Source organism: Parasteatoda tepidariorum, chromosome 8 (assembly GCF_043381705.1).
Source record: "Parasteatoda tepidariorum isolate YZ-2023 chromosome 8, CAS_Ptep_4.0, whole genome shotgun sequence".
NCBI classification, from domain to species: domain Eukaryota; kingdom Metazoa; phylum Arthropoda; class Arachnida; order Araneae; family Theridiidae; genus Parasteatoda; species Parasteatoda tepidariorum.
In genome coordinates, this window is record NC_092211.1 from 43992606 (window position 1) to 44005843 (window position 13238).

The 13238-nt window shown below is 29.4% G+C and overlaps 1 protein-coding gene across 1 annotated transcript in view; it reads left to right on the top strand.

Moving 5' to 3' along the window:
- The first annotated feature begins 589 nt into the window (after positions 1–589).
- The window catches only part of LOC107451942 (neuron derived neurotrophic factor nord), a 73253-nt gene continuing 60604 nt past the window's right edge, over positions 590–13238 (top strand). Inside the window, exon 1 of the mRNA XM_016068187.4 lies at positions 590–815. The gene's annotated coding sequence lies outside the window, so the exon portion shown is untranslated. The remainder of the gene's footprint in view (positions 816–13238) is intronic.

Below are 13238 nucleotides of genomic sequence, written 5' to 3' on the forward strand. Positions count from 1 at the left end.
TATTTATTTGCGTTACCAAAACATCTGTACTATTTTAATTTAATTTATTATTAGAATTCTAAAAATGCATATTAAGAGCGATTTTTGAGGAAAACCCTGTATTTTATACATATATATCTATATAAACGAACAAATATCTGCACTTAATTACATTGCTTTGTTCCGCTAATTTAATTTTAAAAAATCTCGAGAGATAATTCAGCAATTGAAGTACAAAATAGCAATTTCTTTTTTGTCGATCATTAAATAAAAAAAAGAAAGAACAAAAAACTAGACGAAGAAAGAATTATTAATCAAAAGTTTTGTTTCCTTTGCCCTTTATCAGCTTATCCCATTTAGAAATAAATTTTAAAGAACAAAACAACCAATTCATCTTTCTTTCTACGAAAATATGCAGCTTTGGTTGAGATAAGCTTCGCACATTACCGTAAATCCCACGATTCTCTCTCTTGTTTATAAACAGAATTCCTGTCTGATCAAATCCTTTTTGGCGAAAACGAGAATGAAATTGTTGGCGATTAATCTCCGATGGCACCATTTGCTAAAGCAACCTTTCAGAAGAGCGGAAATTCAAAGAAAATATTCTCCCGGCTCTTTCGTTCCACAACCCAAACAGATGTCGCATAGAGAAAGGGACTAGCAGTTCTTGACATTGGAGACTATTTTCTAATTAAAGCATGGCAGTACATCCCTTCCCCAATCGGAGTTCGGAATCACCCCCGACCTCTTTAGAACCCTTGTCGTCTGCAGTATGATCCCCACTTTTATAGGATAACTTACTCAGTTTCGGAAAAAAAATCTTTTTCATTTTTTTGGTGAGTACTTTTTTATGTCTGAATTTGCATGTATAATGTTTGTAATTTAATAATTTCTCTGTATAATATTTTTTAAAAAAATTGTTTAAGTTTAACACTGTTTATCATTGTCGTCGGTGCATTTTTATTGACCGAAAAACCACACTTACCGCATTCGTTTCCATATTTTTTTGGTTGTCATCAGCATATAATCATTAAGGTATTGTTTATCTGCAAATACGTCTGTATCCCTAATTTAGTTATTTAATGTATTATTTATTTTCTTTTTCTACTAAGCTATTAATACGTTTTTGATTTTGACAGTTTTCTAAAATAAGAGTTCAAAACTATAAGAGTTGTTTTTTTATATAACGTAATTTTATAATATCACCTTATTACGTTACATTTTTAAAATATACTTATTTAAATCACTGTCTAAACATTTTAACCACTATACAATTGTTATTTTTTGGTGCAAATTTTAAGGTAATTCTTTAAAATACAATTAAAGAGATTCGTTAAATGATTAAAAACTTAACGATCAGCTTCATACACAATGTGATGCATGCTCAAATTTTATTTAAAACTATCAGAGTTGCTTTTTTATCTAACGTAATTTTATGATATCACCTTATTAAACTACATTTTTAAGATATACTTATTTAAATCGCTGTCTAAACATTTTAACCACTATACAATTGTTATTTTTTGGTGCAAATTTTAAGGTACTTCTTTAAAATACAATTAAAGAGATTCGTTAAATGATTAAAAACTTAACGATCAGCTTCATACACAATGTGATGCATGCGCAAATTTTATTTAAAACTATAAGAGTTGCATTTTTATGTAATGTAATTTTATGATATCACCTTATTACTCTACATTTTTAAGATAAATACTAGTGAATTGATATTCAATATTTAAAGTGGTAGTTACACTACAAACTCACCAAATTTATTACAACAATATACCCTTTATTTTATATAATGTTTGAAAAATATGATTACAAACCAAAATTTTTATGCTCACTAATAGATCTTAATACAATCATAAGAAAAATGTTTGGACGTTGGAAATGGCGTAAGCGAATGGAATTCTTTTTAGTATACGTATTTTAAGTGAATAATTTCAACTTAAAGAGCAGTTTTATGCCAATGAAACGACAGTTATTACAAAGAAATCCTCGGGGTTTATGAACGGCATTGAACAGGTGGTTTGAATATGTATAGACTGTGAAGAAATATTCAAAATTTTGAAATTTAAATTTTTTAATGGCTCAATGAATTATGCATGCAATGTTAAAGATCGGCGCTTGTGCTCGCAGATTAAGACACACGGAATGTTTACTGTATTATTTAAATCAATTGCAAAATCAAAACAAATAGCCGATTTAATAAATGAAGTAAACTCAAATGAAGTAAATAACTGTATTTTTCTCATTGTATTATTTTTAAAAAAATTTTAAATGCAAAAACCAGGCAAATTTTTCCTACAGTTTAATTTAATCCGTTTTTATGTAACGAGTTTAACTAATTTGACTTTCTGCAAACTATTTTTTATAGCACCATTGGACAAAGTACGTAGTGACTCAATGTTTTAATAAGAAAAAAGTAATGTTGAATGAATTTAATTTTCTTTTTAAATTACGTTGTGTGTTTGGATAATTTTTTTTAAAGAAGTTACTTACTGAGCACTGGAATTAACAATTAAAACGTTCTACTTATACTCAACTAAAATTTTCAACAAACCATTGGCAAATATTCTTACTACGTAAATATTAATATCTATTTAAATATGCTTAAGAGTTAATAGTATTTTATTTAAAATAACATGTCATACTGTAGCCTGAGAGTTGAAGAAATAAATTTTACAAAATATACTTGTGATAAATATTGAAATTGTAAGAAAAAGAGCTAGATATCAAGAGCATACTAACAAATTCGCAAATTTACAAACATGTTATGATAAGAGGATTCTTTAGAAGAGAATATTCTAGAACTAGGAAATTATTGTAAATGATGTGTAGAATAATTCATTTGCATATCTTTTTCATTAACTTTTGAAATTAGCTAAATAAATTTTCCTTTGAAATTTATGTATTTTCTCAATAGTTTAGTTCAGCGTTTCCCAAAGTGTGGTACGCGCACCCAGAGGGGTAAGGGAACAGTTAGCGGGGGTACGAGAAATATCTTGCAACAAACGAAAATTTCAAAAAAAAAAATTTTAAAAACAAAGCAAGTCATGAAAATTTACGATTACATATTTTTCCATTGGCTATTTTTTGCAGAGTTAAAAGTTAATAATTAGTGGTGTCAACAGCCAGTTGTGACTTTTAACTTTAGTGCAATTTTTTTTTCTAGTAAAAAATACATTAATTTTTTTATTAGTGGTACACAGCGTTACGAAAAATTTAGAAAGGGTACACAAAAGTCATAAATTTGGGAAACACTGGTTTAGTCAAACATAGACTCAAAAACATTCAAATAGGATAAGTTATAATTTAAATAATTGTCGCAATAATCATTTCAGTTATATTTTTAGTTGTAAATAGTCTAAATAATTTCCATATATTTAAAAGCTTCGTTTATTCTTATAGCCTACGGGACTAAACTTTTAATCTATTTACTGGAATTGAAGTTGCATAAATTTTGCAGATACCAAATCCTGCAAAATTTTTGTTGAGTCCAACTGCCCAGCCCTGATTATTTATTGAATATAAATTCAATTATGTAAAAAAGATCATTTTCTGATGGTATCTGAAATTTAAAACCCTTATAAGTGAAATAAAAAACATTTATACATTAATTCATTTAACTCATATATTTGGTTATCAAATACTGTAAAAAAATCAGTATCAATCAGGATCACGGTAATTAATTACGGATCAGCACTTATGGTGCATCATTCTTTAAATTTGTTTTTCAGTAAAATCCATTTTTTTACCTTAAAATATTGCACCGTAATTTTTATTTAATGAGAGCGATTCAGTAATTTTACGGTAATTATTACTGTGAAAATTACTGCATATCACTCTTTTTGTTTTGTAACATGTTCAGGTGAAAATGCATTTTACGGTAAAAAAGTACCGGAGCTCTTAGCGTCTGCACTATTAATCGTAATTTGAAAGGAAATTTTTTTACTTTGTATGCATAAAATGAACAAAAGCAAGAGTCATAAGTTAAGAAGGACATAAAATTGAACTAAACTTTAATAAGTCAATGCTATGATTAAGTATCGTTCAGATCTATATGTTTTATAAATCATTATAACAGTTAAATTATTTTGAAATACTCAGGAAAAATTACTTTTTTATACATTTAAATTTCCCTCTAGCTTAAATCAAAGACCATTCAACGAATTGAAACAAACATTTAAAAAGCAGTACAAATAATACTTTAAAATGTCTTCTTTCAATCAGAAAAGTTTCGAGCAACTTTATTTAGTGAATATTTTTATTAAGGAATCTTTTAAATTACATGAAATCTTTAACTCTTATTTTTTCCTCTGTTGCTTCACAAAAATTAGAATTTCAAAACATGCCTTCCACCACTCTGTGAGAAATGTTTGAGGTATAACACCTTCCTCAAAAAGATTAAGAAATGATTTTCCCCAGCCATAAATTCCATTATTAATGTAAAGAAATTTACTAACATGTTTCATCTAAGCTAAGTTAAATTCTTTTTTTTTTCATATTCATTTAAATTTTTACTTCAGATATATGAATTAAAAATATGTACAATAGAAACATAGATATGGATTAAAAATAGTTGCGATATGGATTAAAAATAGTTGCCCTATCACTTGGTGGTTTCAGGGGGAAAAAGTTACATGTTTTTATTTACTTATTTATTTTAATGTTGCCAAAAGCAGTTCTGATAATGGTAAATGTAAGGAACAGTTCTGATGCCACTGAATTCGAATAAATGGGATAGAAGGTATTTTGTTAGATCTGAACAGAACTTAGGGGAGAATTACTCCTCTAAATTACTCCTCTAAGGAACAGAAGCAATTTGAAAACAGCACCCCCTCTTTTAAATATGTTAACATATAAATAAAGATTTTATTTTAGATAAATGTTAAGATAGGTTACCTTAAAATTTACGCAAAAATGTTTAGAAGTTATATGTTAAAAAAAAATTTTTTTTTTCCTCATTTAAGTCAGTGATTTTCTTTTTAAATCAGAATGATTTAAATCCCGGTTTTAATCTTGATTTAAATCGAGCTGATTTAAATCAGCGAACCCAAGTTATGCTCATAAAATTAAAAAGAAAAGTGCTTTTAATATCTTGAAAAAATAAAAATAAAATCCGTTTAAATCAAATTATCTGATTTGAATCACGTTAATCAGATTTAAAAATTTTTTTTTTTCGTGTTAAAAAATATAATTAGAAGTTTTGTCATTGGGCCTTAATGAGTTAATAATTAATATGGAAAGAGCTTATTTTTTACACATATACCTCATTTGCAATTAAAAAATCATATTACTAAGTCTCAAAATATTTTGTGGCGTTATTTTTCATTAGTTCTAGGATATTCTTTAATTCTAACTCTATATTTGCAAATTTTAATGTGATTCTAATATTTTTTTATAAAATTTCAACCTGAACTACAGACTTTAGACTTGATATCTAAATATTTTTAACCCTGTTTTTCAAAGCTCTTTAACCAGGGGGGGGGGAGCTATAATTTAAAATTATTAGTGTACCAAAAATGATTTAAGTTTTAAAGAGGACAAAATATTTTAAGAGTTATTAAACTTTTTTAAAAATTGCCAATGTGGCTGACTTTTACTCATATATTTACTTTTTGCGTCATTTTTAGAATGAGCACTGCGGAGTAAATAATTACGTTATAATTACGGTAAAAAGTGCCGTACTATAAATGCATCATCTGTAAAATCCATGTTACCATAAAATCCATTTTACTATAAAATTGATTTTTACCATAAAATATTATACTGTAATTTTTAGAACAATATTTATTTAATCAGTGATTTTACGGTACTTAACACCGTGAAAATTACGGTGTATCAGATATTTTGTTCCGTAACATGTTCCGGTAAAAAAAAGTAAAAGCAATTAGTGGCACCCTATGTGCCGGTACTTTTCCGTACCATAGTTTGACCTTTTACCATAATTTGATCAGGAAGTTTTAACAGTGTGGCTTAAGATAGGCTAAACTTGACCTAACAACTATGAATAACTATTCCTAACTCACAACGGTTATTAAAATCGCATATTTTTGGCAAAAGCGTTTTATTCCTAAAGCCCACGAAAAACTGCATTAACTCTTAATTTTCAAAAGAAAAAAAAAAGTCCTTTATTTTTTTTAGAAGTCTGAAATGTAATAAATCAATAATAAGTGTATTTGTTTAAATTTTTGCTTGAAATAATGGCTGTTTAATTGAAGGTCTTTGTTGAAGATAGATTTAAATAGCATTCTAATCCATAAGAAAAAAAAAAATCTTTTTAATTCTCATCGAAACATTAGAAAATAGTTTAGGAATATTATTTTCCTTCGAAAACTATTATTTAAATATTTCACGGAATAAATTACTGCCCTATGCATTGAATCAACCATAATTACCGGTTAAAGAACTAAAGGTATTTAGAAAAAAAAACAGAGTAAATTGAATTTTCTATATGAGAAATTATAGAATACCTATTAGGTATTTTAAAATCAACATTAAGTTTTTTCTGATAATTATTTCTAAATATTCATCTTTTAACTTTATATACTTTCACCAGGAAGAACTTTAATAATAATCATCATTTTCCATCATCATTAGCTAAAATAATAATAACAATATATGCTCGAGATGATAAGCGCGATTGGAAACTTGTCATGCTGGTGAATTTTTAACATGATGTTTACTTGTTTACTTATAAAAAGGATTTTTCTTTATTAACCATAAATTAATCATCTTTGTTTTCAGTTAATTCTTAATGAGTTTTGTAGCCAGGTTCAGAACAGATCGTTCTATATATATATATATATATATATATATATATATGATATCAGCAGAGACCCAGTAATGAGTTTACGATTTCCAATGTTCAACTCCAAAGCCTTGTAGTTTTGAATCCAATCCAGAAGACAAGGAAACTCCTGGCTCAATTTGCCTTCGCGGAGAACTTTTTGATGGAACTAAATTGTATTTGGAGAAGATCGTATTGCATGGAGAGTAGAACCACAAGAACCTCCCACAGTTAGCTTGACGGCAAGGGATTTTAACCCATAATCCGTCCTCACTGAGAATATTTTACGACAGCTCTGTGATCAGGTTGATCAGAGGAGCCGGGTGCGGAGTTCGCATCAACCAGCCATCGCTGGGATTTGAACCCATATCACCTCATTGGGAGGCGAGCGCTCTATCTCCTGAGCCACCACGTCTCTGTCTGGTTGTTTGTTCAGAATAGGAGCGCCGATTTGTATCGTTTTTTTTCTTCAGTAATTAAAAATTTTTTAAGGAGTGGTTTGTAGACAACATAACGTACGCCTAGGTAAACTATAGCCTCTTTCCGGCACGGGCACAGTATCGAAGTCGGGTACAGTATCAAAAATGCTAAATTTCATTGGTAAAAACCTTAGATTAAAACATGCACTGTCATAGAAACTGTATTTTCACTTGAAATTTTAAAAAAAATGGAAATAGAGGAAATTACTAAAAAAATATAAATATCCTTAAAGCTCGTTAAACCGTTTAAGCGCAGGAGTAAAACATGCTGGAGACAAATATGCAGACTAACACAAGTTATAGAATTTATCGAAGTATTTCACAGTCAGTGGTAATATTAAACACGACTTATTCGTTCTTATTCGTAACTTATTAACATTTTTATCCTTTTAAAAAAACATTGCAATTTCAAGGCTTTTAAATTTAAATTCTAATGCTAAAATATTTTAATACCAGCTATTAACAATAAAAATTAATTGTTCACTTCTTTCTGGTCATGAAATTTAAATTCTCAAATTTAATATTATTATCCTTGTAAAGAAAATATGATAAACTTTATAAAAAAAATGTTTAAAAAATCAGTACTTATCAGTTATCTCTCGTGGTCTCCATGTAATTCAAATGCGGTTTAGTTCCATCAAAATGTCCTCCGCGAAGGCAGATTTCTCCCAATACTTGATCCAGGAGCTCTCTTGTCTTCTGGATTGGGTTCAAAATTACAAAGCTTCGCAGTTGAAAATTTTTAGTCATAAACCGAAGAATTGGATCGGCTGTTCAACGACGGTTATAAAGTGTAAAATAAAATGCGTCGCAATATTAAAATTTGTACCCATTACTCATGGATGTTAATGCTTGTGTGGGTGACAACTCGAAAAAGCAGTCGGTAACACATGGTCCTTATTACCTATAAGTAGAAAATGAAAGTTGGGTACCAACAGTCGATAGATGCCTCAAACGTACATAAATTATATATTTGAATGCACGCATTTAAGATTTCGTTGATTAAGTCACAATTCCAGGTCTCAATATTGATAGAAAAATCTTTCGTCTAGGCTTCAAAAAGTTAAATAACTAATAGTTGGCAACTTGTGGGCAAGTGCATTGTTTAATTTTTACAATGGTGCTAATTTGATTTATTTTCCATCAAAGTCACCTTGGAGATAATTAACATATTCATTTTATTTACTTATTTGTTTACTGTTATTTGTTGTATTGAACATTTTAATAGCAAATTCATCACGATACCATTCGAACTTGTAAGAAACAAAAATTTCATCCACTATCATTTAAGCAATATGAGTTTATTATACTTAATATTGTCTTGAATTTCTACGCTTTAAACATCGAAATCTTTAAATTCTACTTATGGCGGACCAGCTGGTCACCGGGTAGTACTAGTTAATAATATTAATATTATCGTTAATATTAATATTATAGTTAATATTATCGCTAATGTTCGTTATCATTATTCGTCTATATTTGTTATCCTTAGCATTCGAAATGTGTGTAAACAATAAATATCTGTCACTTAATTTTTTTTTCTAATGGCACAAAGAACTTTAACGATAATCGATTTTCATCATTAAGAACTAAAATAATGATATTAGCCTCCTATGGAATTGAAAACCGGGCATGCGTGCGTTACTTTAAAATAAGTTTACTTATCAAATGGATTTTCCCTTATTAAATTAGATTTATCAACTCACTTTACAGATAGTTCTTTGTAAATTTCGTTGCCAGATTCGGATTAGATCTTATCAATTTACTATCGTTTTCATATTAATTAGGATAAACATTGAATCTGTCATTCATGAGAGGTGATATATGTTTTCCCAAGCGTGGCATGTACAATATGTTCCACTTCAAGAAAACTATTTTTACAAAAGTGGAACGATAATAATTCTCTTGTGGGAGTTGAGGAGCAGCCTCCTGCAAGTTTTATTATCGTTTGAAATGTGGAAAAACACAAAAAGAAATGAAAACTCAACAGCTATTCTGCTTTGGAGAAACTCCAGAAAACATGATCGCTCTGGATTTCTCCCGACAGTTCTCATCTCCACAACACTAATTGCAAAATACCGACTCGTTACTTTTTCCGATAAAGAACAACGTAAAAAAAAATATGGTATTCTACAGGTGCTTATATTAGAAAGAAAAATAAATAAAAAGTAGGAGTGACCTACATCTACAAGATACGTGTATTAATGAGACTTTTAAAAAACAAAATGTCAACCTAGAAAAGTATTGTATCTATATTTATACGATAAATATAATTAAATTTTTTTTTGTGTAGATGTTACGCATTATACTTGCATTCTAAACTGAACTGATTTAATAAATAAATATAAATAATTGAAATAATTAAGTAAAAATAATTAAAATAAATAATTAATAATAATTAAAAAGAATAATTAAAAGGTGATAAATAAAAAATAATAATTAGGGCAAATTTCATGACATAAGAGAAAGAGTATAATTTTCCGAAAAAAGAAAAAAAAAAGTGCACCCTTCCTGTCTCCAAAAAATGCATAAACAGCTTCAGATAATCAACTTTACTTATTTCAAAAAATGGATCATACTTTATATAAGAAGACTATTTGCATTTTGCAATACGTCAATTGAAAATAGGCAATTTCTACTTTTTCTTTCTCCTGTTTTTTTTTTTTCTATTGTCAGAAATGACATTATATTTGGCTTAATTAAATGAGATCTATTACGCAGCAAGTAAAACTTACGAGACTGGAATGATGAAGGATTAATAGCAGTTTGTGCTTTTTGAATAAGATAAAAATAAAAATATTCACTGATGTCACAAATGTGCCATAAAACAAAATGCTACCTATTTTGCTCATAAAAATAAGAATTTCCTTAAAACCAAAATGCCTATTGCCACTATTTAATGCGGTGAGCTACAGTTCATTGACATATTTTTCCTTCATATTTCATGTCTCTGAAAAATATTTATGTCAGTTTAAATCTGCGAAGGAATTTATAGCATTATTATCAGGAATGTTCACTGAACATTCAATTTTAGTTTTTAAATTTTTCTATACGAAATTAACATAAGAACATTGCATGATACATTTGTGTTTTCGTAAAATGAAACATTTTTCGAACACATTTCGACTTTATGTTAGATTTTAAGTTTAAAACTGATTGCATTACGTATATCAAACATTTCCAAAAAAATTCAATCAATTATATTTTATCTTTTAAGGACCAGAAGTGATCCTTTATCACTTGTTAACTCCTAGAATTGCTCATAGGGTTCCTAGAGTTTAGTTGGATAATTGCCACTGAAATTATAATTTCTTTATTTGCGTCTTTTATGATATAACATATTTTTGTCTCTTATTCGTTTCCGTATTAAAATGTCTCATTTCTCATTTTAAAGTGTATGATTAAATCCAATATTTGATTACATATTAGAAAATAATAAATAATACACTTAAATGAGGTTTATTCTTATGATAATAAAAATAGTTATTACGAATCACGATTAAAAATTAAAAGAAACAATTTCTTATTAAATAATTTTCTATTATGAAATACACCTAATATTGCTTTATGAAAAACATCAAGCAGTCCCTTCACGTTCATTTTATTGAGTTATAACATGATAAAAAATAACATTGAATTATTCTAATAAAAAGCTGAAAATTCATCACTTAAAAATAATTAAGTGCTATTAAATTAGCTAAAACAAAAGTATTTTACGTCGCTCAAAAGTTTGAACTGTTTATTACAGTTTTCTCTTAACACAAATCTGAATACCGAGTTATCTTATGGTTTGCTAGCACTTCCGAGGATGACGTCACAAACCTACTAAGAGGCCTTGACTCTCGGTGGCTATGATCTGATCCGTATGCTCACTGTTTTCATCCTAACTTTGTTTAACATCCCAGCTTTTATATTTTAATATCTTTAATAGTTTAGTATCTTTTATTTTTTATTATATTCTTTATTCCTTATTTTATTCCTTATTCCTTATTTTATTCTTTATTCCTTATTTTATTCCTTATTCCTTATCTTACTCTTTTTTCCTTATTTTAATCCTTATTCCTTATCTTATTCTTTAATTCTCATTTTATTCATTATTCCTTATTTTATTCTTTATTTCTTATTTTATTCCTTATTCCTTATTTTATTCTTTATTGCTTATTTTATTCTTTATATATTATTCTCACTGGCTCCACTACGTGCTGTGCTCACTATCGCTCGCCAACACTTGTTTATTTTCTTCTCTTTCTTTCTCTTTTTGAATTGCTTTGTGGTTTGGGGTGGATTACTAATGAAGCGTCAGAAGTATTTAAAAATCTAAACTAAGTAATCTAACTGTATTTTTCATTCATCTTCAGTTTATTCGGTGAACGATTATAACTTTCTTACGAGTTGCAATGGCTCAGGGAATCGAGAACTCATCTCACAATGAGATTACAATGAGGTCCCTGGTTCGATTTCCGACGTTGGCTAGTCGATCCAAATTCTATTCCCGGCTCACTGCAGTGCTGACTTAAAATTTCCTCAGTTGTAGAGGGATCATAGGTCATAGGCGTCGGGCTAAATATTGTAAGTGTCCGTTGTTTTTTTGCTTCAACATAAACGCGAGTTAGTTCCGCAAAAAAGTCCTCCACGAAGGCTTTGTTCCAATACTTGATCCAGGAGTTCCTTTGTCTTTTAGATTTAAAATTACAAAGCTACGGAGTTGTACATTGGTTGTCGTAAACGCAGATTTAAATCGGTTGTTTAACGCAAGTATATAAAACAAAATTTAAAAAATATATTTATAATTTCCTTAAGAGCTGCGATGCTCAGAGCACTCGTCTCACAATGAGGCGACCCAGGCTCGAATCTCAGTGTTGACTGATCTGATCGGAGATAAATTCTGCTCACGGCTCGCACCGACCACAATAAACAGTAAATTATGTTCAAGGCAAAAATGGATTATGGGTTAGAATCCCCTTGCCATCGAGCTAGCCGTGAGAAGTTTTCATGGTTCCTCTTCGTGTAACGCAAATACGGGTTAGTTCCATCAAAAAGTCCTCCACGAAGGCTAGTTTGACCCAGAAAAGCTCTTAAGTTCAAAATTACAAGGCTACGGAGTTGAACAGCAATAGCCGAAATCTCAAAATCAGGTCGTCCTGGTTTGTTCAGTTCCGTTTCAGTTAGTGTTCAGTTCCGATTATAAAATTAAAATAAAATATAATTCACCTGCTTATAGTTTTGGTTAACTGAATTACACAGCGCAAAAAAGTCGTAAAGATAAAAGTCGGCTTCAGAATATATATTTCATGTTAAACCTCTGTGACGCTATCCATTCATAGTAGCCAAATAATGTAGTGTAATTTTTCAGAGAATTTTAAAAATTACCATGGATTTCGCCTAAAAAAATGCTGATAACTCCGAGCTTCAAGGATCAAAATTTTAATGTTTTTAATCATTAATTTTATTTTATTTTATAACCGTCGTTGAATAGCCGACCCAATTTTTAGGTTTACGACTACTAACGTTCACGGCCATAACCTTGTAATTTTGAACCCAATCCAGAAGACAAGGGAGCTCCTGGATCAAGTAGTGGGTGAAATTTGTCTTCATGGCGAACTTTTCGATGGAACTAACCCTTATTTTGCTAAAACCACAAAGACCTCCCACGGTTACGCCGACGGCAAGGGGACTTCAACTCATGATCCATCTACCACTGAGGATATTTTACGTCAGCATTGTGGTCTGTGCAAGCTGGATGCGGAATTCGTTTCGACCAACCATCACTGGAATTCGAACCCGGTTCACATCATTGGAAGGCGAACGCTTTATCCCCTGAGCCATCACAGATCTTAATCATTAATTGTCGGAAATTATAAAAGTATGCAGCATTATAGTTTTCTTGATCTTATAATACTAATAATAGAGTGATATAAAGCCAAAGGACTCCCGCTCAGAATGTATATTTAAGTTTTGTGATATTGTCTATTAATAGTAGACAAACA